Consider the following 15,688-nt stretch of genomic DNA (forward strand, 5'->3'; position numbering starts at 1 on the left):
CCAACTCCACCACCCTGAAGCTGCTAGGTGCATCCCTCAATTCCCTTAAATGCCTCTACCAGCTTCAGTGATACTCTAAGTAGAAACCTGATGATGTTCCTTAAGCTACTATAGCTCAGTGGACGCAACTCAAGGCAATCCTTATAGCCTCAACCAAAACTAACTTGAAAACCAGGCTACATTTTCACTAAATCTTGGACAGTTGCCAATGGCCCAGCTGTATGTTCTGCCACCTGGAAGATCACAGATTGGCAGATTAAAGACACCTATCCCTAGGACAGCAAACTATGGGGAAAAAAATTGTGGCTGCTGATCAGATAGTGTGATTCCCTCCTGTATGCACCCACAGTAAGAACCTATTCTCTAATGAGATAAACTGGAATCAAGATGCTGATCAAACCTGCACCAGTCAAATCACCACCACTAACTACTACCTGAATTCATCATCATATCAAACATGGCATCACATCCACCATCATAAACTAGACACACAAATTAACTAGACACACAAAAATTAAACATTATATTTCTGATGCAGAAGCTGTCTCTGCATGCCAGACTTTCAACACTAGCCATAAATTGATCTATTGGCATAGAGTACAAGAGGCCGTATTTCACATAGTTTGTCAAAAACTGTGAAGGGTCTAACATGAAAACTAACAAGTTAGCCAGTTTCCTGAACTCTAATTTTCACAGAATGAAAGAGGGCAAGTGACAATTGTATGCACAGTAGTTATGTTTTAGGAAAACATCAGTAAGCTTAGGGAACCTGGATATTTTATAATGGGAACTAAGTTTGTCCCATCTTTATACCAGAGGGATACATTCTAATGGACAGTGAACAAACCTGCTCTCTGCTCCAGAGAAAGGCTATATCTCTATCTTCCAAGACTATTCACTATACAAACACTCTTGAAGAGATATTCTGAAACAAAAGAGCAGATAATTGCTCTACTCACAAAATGCATAGAAACATGAGAGATTCATGGAGAACTGTCTCCCACCAGCATTGACTCCACTTGCTCTTGGAAAATTGACTATATTGGACCTTTTTTTCCCTTCCAGTGCTGTTGTTGGTACTTCAGTGCTGTTAACAATTTTTCAGATTACAGTGGTACTGTTAGTAGTTTAACTGGCCAACTCTGGCCGCCTTATTGTGGCCCTTGAAACATAACTGTGTCATATATCAGCTTCTGGGCTATCTATAGTCTGACAATAGTGTATCTTTTATCACAAAGGTCATCCACAATATACTGAAAACCAAGTTGTTTGACAAACAGTTGATGTTCCCTGCCATCCACAGGCATCTGCATTGTCAGGGACTGGAAGATCCTCCTCAAAAAGCAATTCAGGCCGGGCCTGGCATGGCTCAGTTGTTGAACATCGACCTAGGATCCAGGAAATTTTGGTTCAATTCCCAGTCAGGGCACATGCCTGGGTTATGGGCTCAATCTCCAGTGAGGGGCTTGCAGGAGGCAGGCCAATCAACAACTCTCTCATCACTGATGTTTCTATCTCTCGGTCTCCCTCTCCTTTCCTCTCTCTGAAACCAATATATATATATACACACACACACACACATACATACATATGTATATGTATATATACATATATACATATATATACATATATATACATATATATATATATATATATATATTTTTTAAAGGCAATTCAGAAAGATTTCTGATCATATTTTCCTCATCTCCTCTTGGTCCCCACATCTAAGTAGGGTGGCTTTGTCATTGAATACAGCTGTCTACAGAAACAGTTTATCCCTTTTGACCATCCCCTGGATAATGATCAAGATCAAAGGGGTGAGGGTTATATAGACCTATTTTGAAAATTTGGGATTCTACTCTGACCCTAACAGCAAGCCCCAGCCAGCCTGGTAGTGTATTATACCTTTTGGTTGACAACCTAGTTATAAGGGGCCCTAGGGAATTCAAACTTAATTGTAGTTCAGTTTCCTGTACACTATAGTTGGATTAACATAATCCAAGGTCCTAAGTATAATGACTACTGGGTTAAGTATACTGTTCATCCATCCCCCTACAGTGACCCATGAAGGCACTAGGGAAGAAATACCTTAGACTCTGGAGGTGGGAGAGAGGAGGAACAAGTAATGCTCCTTGACCCTTATATCTTGTTTAAATTTTCTTGATATAAACTCACATGTTTCTCCTGAAGCCCATCAACCTTGGGCTATAGGGTGTATGGCAATGAAAGCTGCAGCTATTCAGTGACTTTTCTCATATTACTTAACCAAACTAAGTAAAATGATGATCCAAATAAAGCTTAGCAGCAAATTTCAAAGAGGAGTAATGGATACCTTCAGTTACATGTTTTTATGTAAGGGAGAATGGGCCATAGAATATCTTTTCATTGGGGTGTTGCCTTTTGGCCCATCTATTTCCCCAAAAATTAGCATGTCAGTCTAAACTCCCTTGTGTGGGTCATAATGGATAATTGACTAGTCTTACACTTATCTTGGCCTACTAAAATAAGATTTACTAGTCTTTCTTGGTATTTATTCAAAATTGACTGAGCCTAGGACTTTGGGGGCATAACTGAGATCAATAGTGCAGTTGTCCTTAGCAGTCTGTTTAAAATCCTATTAATAGTTGCCTTAATTAAATACTTTATGAGATAAATTGAATGGTTGACCCCAACCTCTATCAGTCAGATTAATCAGATTGACCAATAACATAGCCAACTCATGAAAATTCACCAAAAGCCAAGACAGTGCATGTGGTAGGCAAAATAATGGCCTCCCAAAGATGCCCACATTTTAAACCCCGGAACCTATGAAATTGTTTCATTATATTACAAAGAAGAATTATGGTTACAAATGAAATTAAGGTTACTAATCAACTGACCTTAAAATATGGAGATTATTCTGGAATATCTGGTGGGCCCAGTGTAATCAGAGGGATCTTAAATATGGAAGAAAGAGGCAGATGAGGCAATGTCACAATGATGTGATGTGAGGAACACTTAACTGCCCATTTCTGGCTTTGAAAATTGAAGGGGCCCTGGAGTTATGGGATGTGATGGCTTTTAGAAGATTAAAAAGGCTAGAAAACAAATTCTTCCCTAGAGCCTTGGAAAGACATACAACCTTGTTAACACTTTGATTTTAACCTGGCAAGATCCATTTCATGCACCTGACTCCCAAAACTGCAATATAATAAAGATGTGTTGTCTTAAGGCACAAAGTTTGTAGTAATTTGTTAGACCAACAATAAGAAACAAACACAATAAAGGGTTCAAAGGTTGAAAAGACACTCTCCCTTGACTATTTGGCCCTCTTACAGATTTTACAAATGCACCAAAAACGCAAAACCCTATTCTATCTTCTCTTGGTCCATTGCTCAGGGTTGTGTTTGCAGTGAGGGACCTTGAGGGATGAGATATTATATCTTTCTGGAACAACAAACAGGCAGGTTTCCATAGCTAAGCCTTCCTCAGCTGTAACATATACCCTATGTGTGTATAGCATCTATGTGGCCCACAGCACTTGGGAGGCAAGGGACCTGATGCAAACATGATTATTGATGCTCAATGCTGCTTGCTGTGCTGTAATTAATACATTACTTTGTCTCTGATCTAAGAGTTTCATGTGTTTTTCCAGCATCCCTGAAATAATTATAGGCTGACATATTAGAATGTAAGTAATGTAAAATCAAATAACAGACCTGATACTCTCTGGCTAATCTAAACAGAACACTGAGCATCCCATACTTCAATATGTAAATTTCATTCTCCAAATTACCACAGATTATAGGTATAGCAAAAAGTAATATAGCATTTTGAAATTCCAATAGTTTTCTTACTACTCTCCTGTTATGCCCAACGGATAGTATGCATAAATGGTTAAGAGCCATTTACAAGTTCCTGAGCCTGGTTCTGCTACTTATTAGCTGTGTGACCTTGAGCAAGTTTATATAACTCATTTGTCAAACGGGAATAGCAATAGCTACTTCACAAGGTTGTTGAGATATTAAATGAGTTAATACATGTAAAGTGATCAGAAGAACTGACACACAGCAGCACTCAATAAATTTTAAATATTTTTATTACTAACTGCACTTTAATAACATTTTGTCAGGAATGATGAGCATCCAAGGGGTAGGAAAGAAGGAACAATTGCCCTTCTAACCACTCACTGTAACAATTTATTTCTAACAAATAAGAACTGGATATAATATAAAATAATGTTTTATAATAATTTTTAAAGAGGGTATGGAATATTCAAAGTCATATTTTAAATAGAAGTCACTCAAGATGGGTCTCAAAAGCACAATTTATTCAAGAAATCTGCTTCTGTATTTGTGCTATATAGTACTAAATGGATTTGAGTAAAATATCGTATTAAAACTATAATTTAATTTACTTAAAGGAGCTATAATACTCTAAAACTATTGATATAAAGAAATTTCCCCACAGAAGTAAATAAAATAACTGTAAAGTTGCTAAAATGACTACATAGCCATTTTAAAAGAGAAATATATTTTTCCTTCTTTTCAATGAATGTTTAAAGCTCTCCTTCAAGCTCTTGATAAATCTATTGATCTGTGAAGAACAGTGTACTACAGGGAAAGAATTCAGTTTACATGATATATCAAATGATGAGATGAATAATAATTATACCATTTGGTAATTAAATGTCTTACAAACCTTTTAACTAATTGAATGTCAAAAAAGACAAATGAGGTCAAAGATACTGTTTTGTCATTCTCATATTAATGATATAAATAATAATGTTAAAAGATATAGAAAATAACATGGCATAAGAAACTTATATGAAAATACTTAAAGATAAAATATATGAAATATCAAGCTCATTACTGTATATGTTATTTTTTGGACTGCAGAATTGTTTTCCATTCTTATATATTTTGCTTTTAAAGTTGTTACAGAAACATTTCAAATCAGTTATTTGGATGTGCAGAGGAGAAAATGTGGCAAATATTAACTATAATCAGTAAAGGTTAAGTACAATTAAGAGAACATGGGTTACAGAGGAAAAAATCATCTTCATCTCAATTTACAATATTTTCACAAATTATATTTTAATAATATAACAATGAAATTCTAAGTAGAAATGCAAGCAAGGATATATTAAAACTTTATTACTAAGAATGCTTGACCAATGGGCACCAGGTTAATTGTATATAGCAGTAAATTGCATACTAATTAGAGAATTACATCTGGTTGAGAATTTAATAAATTTTTTACATTTTATTTTATTTTTTTCTTATTTCCTGAAAAATACATGTTCAATCAACAAAGTTTAAATCATACAGAAAAGTTTATAAATAAAAATTAAAATCTTATAACTATGTCTTAGAAATAAACACTGATAATATTTTGGTGTGTATCCACTTGTGTCTAGAACATATTTTTTCTAGTAATTTTCCTATAAATGATTTATATGTCATTGAAATAGTGTTTTGTAACCCGTATTATTTGCTTAATTAAATATTCTATTTTTATTCCATTGTCTAAGTATGCTATAATTTAACCAGTTTCCTTCCCCATGGTTATTTAGGTTGATTCCTCATTTGTGATATGAGGGAATAAGAAACCATGTATCTAATTGCTTGATATATGGTAGGAATACAAGAAGTTGAGAGAGAGAAACATATCTTCAATGAGAAAAAAAGGATATTTAATTTTTTTTTTTCCATTCCCTTCAAGATCCCACCACAAGTGAAGTTTTATCTGTGTGAGCAAATTGTTTGTAGGGATAAGTGCTGAAAGAAGTGGAGTAAGCCTTTTTGTTAGAAAGCTTCTCAGAAACTTCTAGGACTATTTCTGTCACAACTTAAACATGTAAGTGACTACTATGTAGTTCTTTTTAATTTTCATAAATTATTTTCAGAAGACAAAGGACACAGAAACCCTTTTTCTATTATTTTAATAGCCTTTCTGAACTCTGGGAAGATAAACTCCCATCCCTGTTTTCCCTGTCAAGCTCCTCAGTCCTCTTTCCAAGTGGATCCTGCATTATGCAAATAGAGATCACTGTAAAGTGAAAGTCTGGTTAGGGTCCAAATCCTCAAATAATGATTAAAATGAGTATATTAGCATATTTATAGCTCCAAGTAACAAAAAATTTAAATAAAAAGGATTAAGTAGAAAACAGTTACTATTGCACTTGCTCAATTGGTAGGAAGGGCTCCAGGTATTATAAATAATCAAATTCCAAATTTATTTATATGTTTAATGAATCTATTTTTTACTTAATATTTATTGATTTAATAGAGTGTAAATAAACAATTTCTGGCAAGGGAATGAAATGATCATAATTGGCCTAAATTAGTCAGTATCCACCAGTGAGAGCTAAGGATAGGGTCAGTTTCCCATGAAGTATATGCTATGTGGAATAATAACTTATCTCTGAACAGCATCAGTGTTCTGTTAGCAGAGAAGAAGTGTTGTTGGAGCAACAGCCATTAGTGTCTATTTCAAGTATAGTGGCCATACATCCTCACCCAAGACAGGCCCAATGTATACCTGTTTTCTATGGTAAATAATAATAGAACCCTTTTTTATTGTTAAGTGTCCTGGATGATGTATATAATGTAGTTGTCTGGCTATAATGTGTATATTTTAAAAATTTCAAAATTAAGTTATAATGCATCTTTATTATAATTATATAAGAAAATTGCTAAACCTGTAGTGGAAATAAAGTTTCTGAATGCTTGGCCAGCTTAATAAAATTTTAAAGTAATTATGAAGCAATCCTTTTCAATTCACTGAAACACTAATTATAAATCATTCTTACCAATTTCTTCCTCCCACAGCCAAGCAGCAGCTTTATTAGTGATCCTGGAGTCTTTACATATTGTACAGTGTATGTGGAATATTCCCCAGGGCTCCAGGGAATGCCTCCATGTGTTGGGGACAATGCTCTGTAGTACTTATACCGGAATGATATAAATAAAGCTTCAGTGTACCAGTTTTCAGGAGAGTACAAGTTAACAGTGAGAGGCAAATAATGCACACACCACCAGCTCTGGGCATGAATTGAGTTGTGGGCCAAGGGGCTAACTTCTAACTGATTATACATTGGGGCTACTCTGGGCCCTGCAGCAGGAAGAGGAGGCCATCTAGGGCAGAGGTTCCGCTTGGCCCTGTCTGTTCATCTTCATCTGCAGGTCCATCTATTTCCCTTCCTCTAAGTTCTTCTAGTCCTAGGTACCATGCACAAGCTAGGGCACAGGCAGCTACTTGTTCTCCTAGCTTAGGGACATGTATGTAAAGAAGGCACTCACTACCCAGTAGGGCTTCTCCAAGTTGTCCACCACAGGCTCAGCGCCCAAAAGGACATTGATTTCAGTGGACTTATTTCTCCTGAAGCTCATGTGTCCAAAAGTGGTGATGATCTACCCTTTTCTGATCTTGTGAAAGTTAATGGCATCCACAGAAGCCATGACCATGATGGTCTTGCAGTGATGAGGCCACGATTCCAGCTACCTCTTCCATGAGCTTCATGATGATACCTCCATGAACAAAGGCATGAAGCGTACAGTACAAAGGTCCTACCAAGTGGATCAGTCTAGATTGGCTATAGCGGATCATATTCAGCTCTCAGTTCAGGACTGGTTGGATGTGCTTGGTGCTCCACTTAGTCTCCAGGTGCTCCAGTTTTGGGGCTTCATACAGCTTGAGGCCCTCCCTGTCTTGCTCCTGTTGGGAATACACAACTGGATGCACCTCCAGGACCTTATCCAAGCTCTACACAGACAGGAACATGTATCATAAGGTGGCCTTATAGGTACCTGTGAGGATATTTCCAAACATCACGTTGACTTGTGCTTCCAAGGAGTGCTTGGAGGTATAGGTGATTACTGAGATGACAGGTGCCACCAGTGCAGATGAGCAACAGAAGTCTGTGCAGGACTTGGGCTTGGGCAGCGATGCAGCACTCCTGGTTCTGGCTCCTACAGTGCCAGGTGCTGATGGTGGACCCAGTCTCCTCAGTCATCTTCAAGACGTTGTTTGCCACGTTGCCCGTTGTCTGGCCACATGATCCAGAAGATCTAGATGGCAGGCAGGGTCTCCACTGTGACACCCAACATGCTGGTAGAGAGCTGAAGGAAAGCACAGGTGTTTGGCAGGCCTGGGGCCTCTTACCAATTTATTTTATTTTTTTTAAGATACTAAACATGGTTTTGATTGTATTTATAGTGAAATGATTGAAGATTGGAAAGTTAAATCTTCCCAAATCAAACAGCTAGTTCAACTTAATATTTGAGCCAAGTGGCTTCTTACTCTTTGTTTTTTTCCGTTTTTGTGTTTGTTTTTTTTTTTATTTATTTTTTATTTTTTAAGTTTCTTTATCTTTATTGTTGAAAATATTGCAGATGTTCCCTTTTTAACCCCACTGATACCCTCCACCCCATATCCACCCCACCCCCAGTCTTCCCCAGACCAATGTCTGGGTCCATGAGTTATGCTTATAAAGATATAAATTCTTCGATTAATCTCTCCTCACCCACTTCTCCCTCCCCACCTTCCCACTGACTTCTTAAACAGATTTAATATATTCTTACTTACTAACATTTTCATACCTTCCATGTTCTTCCATTTGAAAAAAGAAAGATGATGTATTTTAGAATATATTTTATAATTTAGAAGTTAACTCCTTTAGACTATGCTAGCTTTCAAACATTTAATGTACAGAGTGATAAATTGCACCAAAAACCTCTTTAAGCTTGAATTCATACTGTTTTGGATCACAAATAGAATGGCATGAGAAGAGAGGCTTTTTAACAGTCTTGACCAATCCAGCAATGGAGGGCTTTGGCCCTACCCTGCCTTACTTTATTCAAACATGAGCTCTGCTACACATGAGCTGTAGAACAAACATTGGGTAAATTATTGAACTGTTCTGGGCCCTATTTGATCTGTAAAATGGGAACAATAATGGTCTCTACCTGACAAGTATCTAACTCATAGATTGTATTAAATGAGTTAATGTTGGTGAATCACTTAGAAGAGTACCCAGTACTAAATAAATGTCAGATATCATCATCATCATCATCATCATCATCATCACTATCGCCATGTGGAACTGAGGGTGCAGTGTTGCCTGACAGACTAGATACTAAGGCCAAAAGAACACATGCTATCTCAAAACTAGTAATATAAATAGACAATAAAATATTTTTAAAAGTAGAAGTACATGTAAAGGCAAAGCAGGAACAGGGATGACTAAAGAAAAGATAGAATATAGAGAAATAATGGGTGGGAGTGGGGTAATAGGGGGAAAGGGGGGATATTTGTACTAATTTCAACAATAAAGATAAATTTTAAAAATAAGAAAAAAAAAGGAATAATGGGTGAGTTCAGGAACAGAATCACTAAATGCACTTCTTTTACTACAAGTTCCTCTTATTTGCAGTTTGTCATGTTGCTGAACATCCAGAATAAACTGTTAAAGGGCCTACAGCTTCTCAGATCCTCAGTGTAATGTTCTCCATATTTCAGGAAAACTTTTCTTAACACAATTTTCTGAAGGTGAATTGACATTGAAAACCAAAATCTCAAATGGGATAAATGGTTGGAATCCAAAGTAAATAAGATGTAGTTCTGGATAGAGAAATGGACTTTTATCATATTTGAGAGAAATATGTAGAATATAACAATGAAGAGAAACAAATATAAAGTATAGGAGCACTAGAACACTAATAATATAAAAAAATTACAGTCATGCATCACTTAATGACAAGAATATGTTATGAGAAATGTGTCATTAGGTGATTTTGTCATTGTGCAAACAGCCAAGATTGCACTTACACAAACCTAGATGGGTTATACACCTGGGTTGTATGGTGTAGCCTATTGCTCAGAGGCTACATTCCAGTAGTTTACTGTACTGAATACTGCACCCAATTGTAACACAATGGCAAATACTCATATATCTAAACATTAAAAAAAAATGACACACCTGTGTAGGTTGCTTACCATGAATGGAGCCTGCAGTTGGAAATTGCTCTAAGTGAATCATTTTAGTAGTGAGTGAATGTGAAGGCTTAGGACATTAGTGTACACTACTATATACTTTATTAACACTGTACACTTAGGCTACACTATATTCATAAAGAAATTATTATTCTTTATTCAATAATAAGTTAACTTCAATTTACTGCAATATTTTTACTTTATAAATATTTTATTATTTTAACTTTTAGACTTTTGTAATAATACTTAGTTTAAAAAGCAAACACAAATGTACAAAAATATTATTTTTCTTTATATCCTTATTCTGTAAGCTTTTTTCTATTTTTAATTTTTAAAACTTTTTAAACTTTTTTGTTAAAAACTAAGGCAGAAACACACTCATTAACCTCAGGCCAACACAGGGTCATCATAAATATCACTGTCCTCCACATCATATTTTGTCCCACTGGAAGATCTTTAGGGGCAATACCACACATAGAGCTATCTCTTATGATACCTTAAATGACTTCTCCTGGGAAACATTTTTGAAAGACTTGCCTTAAGGAGGTGCACTCTTTTCAGAAATATGTCCATGATGGTTTGTTTTTTTTTTTCATCATAGATTTCCTGTAAGCAGATAATGAAAACCTTTTAGTGTTGGAGTCCATGTTTTCAAACTTTTTAAGGAGGTTGTTGAAGTCTGCAAAAGCATCTGCTAAACCCTTCACTGTGAAATTACTTGGAGGTTCTTCTTTTTATTCTCATGTAGTTTGTCTTTTGTCTTGTCTCTTCTTCAGCTATGCTTTCATATTCCAGTTCCAACAACTTCCCATTAGTTCCTCAGGAACCAACTCCAGGAGCTCCTCAATGTCATCTTCATCAACATCCAAGTTAAAGTTTTTTGCCATCTCAACCACAGCCTTTTTGACTTTTGCCATCTCTTCAACCTTGGCAAATCTTTTGAAGTCATAAATGAACTTACTGATGTCTTCTTCAGGCACCATTTATACACTCTTATATGGATGCAGCAATGGTTAAAGGACTTGTAGGGGTGACTCTGAAGGACAGAGGAGGCATAAAGAAATGGCTGAAGGCAGCCTGACCTCGTAAACCTATTCACCTTTGATTGCAAATGAATAATTGCCTGTTATGAAACAGGTAGTACGGTTGGGTCAGCTAGTCATGGGAAGAAGAATGTCTATTGTCCCTGGGGTTGGTTACTGTTCCAAGGGCTATAAAGCACTGACTCAGAAGGAACAAAGAACTGCTGATGTTATCTTACATATTCTGGAAAATGTCTTGTTGTGAGGGGTTGTGTAACTTTGGTGAATAAATGCCGAGTGTGCTGCTTGAAACCTGGCTTTAACTTGGTCTCTTTATGAACAAAAGTCTTTTTAGGCATCTGCTTCCAGAATAGGGAGGTTTCATCCATATTGAATATTTCCTCCACAGTCAGCTTACCTAGAGCTTCCAAAAAATTCTTCAGCTGCCTTCATATCAGCACGAGCAGATTCACCACTCACTCTCACATTATGTAATGAAAAACAATTCTTGAATCATTCAAGCCACGCAGAGCTAGCAGTAAATTTCAACATTGTAGTTGGGATCAGCCTTTTCTTTCAACTTGCAAACAAACTCTTTGCTTTGGCTATGATCATAGGTGCTATGATCATGTGGTGCTAGGGGGAGATATGCTTCTGTGTCTTGTCTTCAATCTAGGTCAGAAGAAGTTACTTTATGTCTCATATGGTGCTTCTCAAATATTTGTAAGTCTCATTGCCTTCAATGAAGCAGATCCTTTAACAGCTTCTGTTGAAGTATAGCACTCCCATCTTAGCACTCCCATTTTCTACCCTTACAACCGCTACTTTGAAGATAAGCAAGAGCGACAAAATTTGGTAGAAACAATGACCTCTTCCCCTCCCCTGGCTCTTTGTAAACTTTGTAAAAGGTTTCTGCCTGTAAAAATTCCAGGCAATAGTTAAACAAGAAGGTTAATTAACGCTTATCTTAGTTTTTGTATACTACTTTGTTAGTCCCCCATTTGCCCCCCTTAGCCAAATAGAGTGTAGTTTTTGCCTTTATATTCTCCCTGTGAAGACTGTTTGGGGCTGTGAGTTTGTTTAGGGCAGGAGCCTGCTTACAGTCAGTCACTGGGTAATAAATCTCCTAATGGGAAATTTGGTCTCTGTGTGAATTAGTCTTCCATAAGACGGGTATAACACTGTCAGTTTGTTCTTGTTCTTCAAGATCTTAGCTATAGCGGAATAGAGCAATAACCATCACTGATTTTCCACCTTTGTAGTCCTTAATAACTTCTAATTTTGTTTCCAGATGAATCACTTGATGCAGTCTCTTATTGGTAACATTAGCAGTGGATTTTATACACTTAGTGGCCATAATGAACAAAACAATATGAGATTAAATCAAGCCCAAGATAAAATGATGTAATCAAGAGACATGGTAAACAGGTTTATGAGGCTGCTAATAGCATAATACAGCATACTGCTTTACAGCAAACTTTTTTTTTAATAAATAAAATGAGAACACTCTAAAACAATGATAAAAATATAATGTAGTAAATACATGAACCAGTAACATAGCCATTTATTATCATTATCAATTATTATGTCCTGTACATAATTGTGTGTGTTATATACCTTTATAAGATTGAGCAAAAACTTGTGTCAAATATTTTTTTTAAATGGCTCATTGTTCATATAAGAATATAATGTATGTTTTACAGCTAACAGATGACAAAGTTAGTTGAAATCATTATGTTCATAGTTGTGAGAAATGGAAAATTGGGTACCTAAATACAAGAAAAATGGATTTAATGGATTAAATTTAAAATGTATTTAAATACCTAAAAGTAAGCATTAATCATTACCTGAGAAACAAATAAATGAAATGTATTAGCAAATTTTAGAAATAAACTACACACTTAAGTGAAAATTATCTTGAATTCGGAAAAATCATAAGAAAAATTGTAGAAGTAATTATTAACATGAATGATTCTTTATAAAGTTGAAGAGAAAAACAACCTTTAATCAGCAAGTTCAAAAACTTTTCTACCAAAACCTTTTAATTGATTTTTCTTCTATATTTAGCTTTAATCTGATTTAATCTGACCTACATTGACAATCAAATTAGAGATCTTCATCTCTTTGCATCAGACTTTCCACACATTAAATATGTCAATGTATGTTATTATGGTAGCATGTGCTGTTGTCATAATTTCATAGGTTTCAAGATGATAATGTTACTCTAATTTATTTTTCCTCCCACAAATTATTTTGGATGATAATATATACAAAATATATATTTTATAGTTCCTTATATAAACCTAACAGTATTGTATTCAAAAAATTAAAAAAAAAAATGTCACAGAACAGTTTCTAAAAAGATTGTTCTCATGTGAACACATACTCTTAAATTAATGAGCAAAGTACTCAAGGCTACTAGCATATTTTATTAGGCTCAAGGTTACTGTTATTTTTCCAACCTTATGATTCTAGAGTGTACTTTGGCAAAACCATTCATTTGTGTTGTTTATTAAATTCTCTGAGTCTACTGATCCATGCACTTAAGTATCAGAAAAAGACAGAAAAAATCATCACAATATTGTATTCTCAAAAGTTTTTATTCATATTACTTTCTTATGCAAGACCCATTATTTAAGACCAAAAATACAGCAATTGAGAATTATGTTTAACATTTAATTGTATAGGCAAAATAAGAACACTTATATTTTGATATATTGAACATAAAAATTTTTCACATCTGTTTCACTGCTTTGTTTTTTTCATGGGCTTAAACCTCCCAAATTATTCCATTTCATTTTAAATAAGTCTCATATGGCAATCTGTTTTATTTACTTCATCTTCAATAAAGTGGTTCAGTGAGCATTAGCAATTCTGAGACACAAGTTTCAGTCTTCAGGCAAAGACATCAATCTATGTTAGATCTACTGTGCTGTGAGTTGCTGCTAGAAAGTTGGATAAGGCAGAGTAACAGTGAAAATGTGAGCAAAGCCTATTAAAGCCACAGTAAAGAGAAAGAAAGCTTTACCCAGGCTCTCAAATGCATCGCTTGTACAATAACACCAGGTGCTGGGTTCAACACATGAAGAGCTTCTTAATAAGACTAACAGCTAAAAGAAAGCTTTAGACTCTAACTTTACTTTATGTGACACCTACAATAATAGTTCTCTGTTCTCCAGCAGACAATAAGTAAAAACTTGAATTGCCAACAGTTAAAATTAAGGTTTCATATTCACCCCTTGGATGCAATATAGGGGGGAAATAGGAAAAACATTCAAGTTTCATAGTATTTATAACATTTTCATACAATTACTGTGTAACAGTAGTTTCAGTGGACCTTTCCATACAGATTTGTATGATAGTTTAAATATACTTGCTGGATAAGATTTTAACCATAACACAATCAGAAAGTTTGAGCAATAATTCATTTTGGAAAATTATATCATTAAAGATTAATTCTAAGAAATAGGGAGCAATACTGTTAGATGCCATGAAAATGTTTCCCAAAGTACAAACTTTGTAATGAGTGATGTTGGTTCATACTTAATATGGACTGTAAAAAGAAGATTATTATAATGCTGCTCTTCCCAATAAATAAAACCATTAAAAATGTACTTAGTGTTCAGTTGAACTGAAAAGCAGGCCAGTCAAAATCCATATTTTGTTATTTTGTATAATGGTATAAAAAATTTTACTAGTAAGTCACTCCAAGCCAAAAGCTTAAATTATAAATATAAACTCTCTTTTTTTTATATAGGGACAATGGTCCATTTTTTTTTCCTTTTTTTAATATAAAACCATATTTTTGCCCAGGTTCTATCATCATGGTAAATAAATAGGAGTGAAATATGGAATGACGGCTTAATGAGAATTCATAACAAAAATGTTGCTCTATTATTTGCTGATACATACTTCTCAACTTCTTTTTATAGAGATCAAATGTATTATTTTTCTAGTGAACTCAACATTTCAAAGCTTAAATGTATACATACTTTGAATGATTATAAAGTGTTTATTAACATACAGCTCATTCTCAAAATTTAAAAGAATCTACAGAAGTCAGTAATTTTTTTGTCAACACCTGGTTTCAAACTATCACTGTTCTGGTCCAGGCACTGCTGATAACACTAAGCTACGGAATCACAAACATCAAAAATAATTTTTTCCCATATTTGTGCACCCTTAATTCGTTGGCTATTACAGGTTTTGTATGGTAAAGTGTGTCTAAAAATATATCCCCATAAAAAAGTCTAGTGGATAAATTTGCTTTGTTCAAAGCTTAGTCGGCTTCACCCATTGTTTCAAATCAGTTAAAACTGAAAAGGAGTGAAAATTATGTGAGTTATCATCTGTTAAATTGTGTATACATGTTTTTGGGACACCCTATATATTTATATTATATATATATATATATATGTGCTTTCTTGTTAACTCTATCTTTAACTCTGAAAACATTGAAGAAAAACAACAGGAAACTAGCCTGACAGGTTAGTCAAATAGATTTTGCAAGCTCAGATTCTGTAAAGGTAGGAGTTTTTAACAATTCCAAACAGCTCTTCTACAAAAGAACCAGTACCAGACCAGCTCCCAGACCTGTCCAGCCCCAAGTAAGCTTGGCTCTCCAACATGGATGTGATCAATGGGCAAGAGGTTAAAAGTGGGCTCTATATATAAAATCAGTATTCTGGGTA

The 15,688-nt window shown here is 35.0% G+C and overlaps 1 protein-coding gene and 1 pseudogene across 1 annotated transcript in view; both read right to left on the reverse strand.

Moving 5' to 3' along the window:
* Positions 1-15,688, reverse strand: part of FOXP2 (forkhead box P2) — a 643,835-nt gene that overhangs the window by 445,433 nt on the left and 182,714 nt on the right. The gene's annotated exons all lie outside the window — the stretch shown is intronic.
* Positions 6,697-8,090, reverse strand: LOC107530702 (cytosolic acyl coenzyme A thioester hydrolase pseudogene; annotated as a pseudogene).

Source organism: Miniopterus natalensis, chromosome 10 (assembly GCF_054644295.1).
Source record: "Miniopterus natalensis isolate mMinNat1 chromosome 10, mMinNat1.hap1, whole genome shotgun sequence".
Taxonomy (NCBI): Eukaryota; Metazoa; Chordata; class Mammalia; order Chiroptera; family Miniopteridae; genus Miniopterus; species Miniopterus natalensis.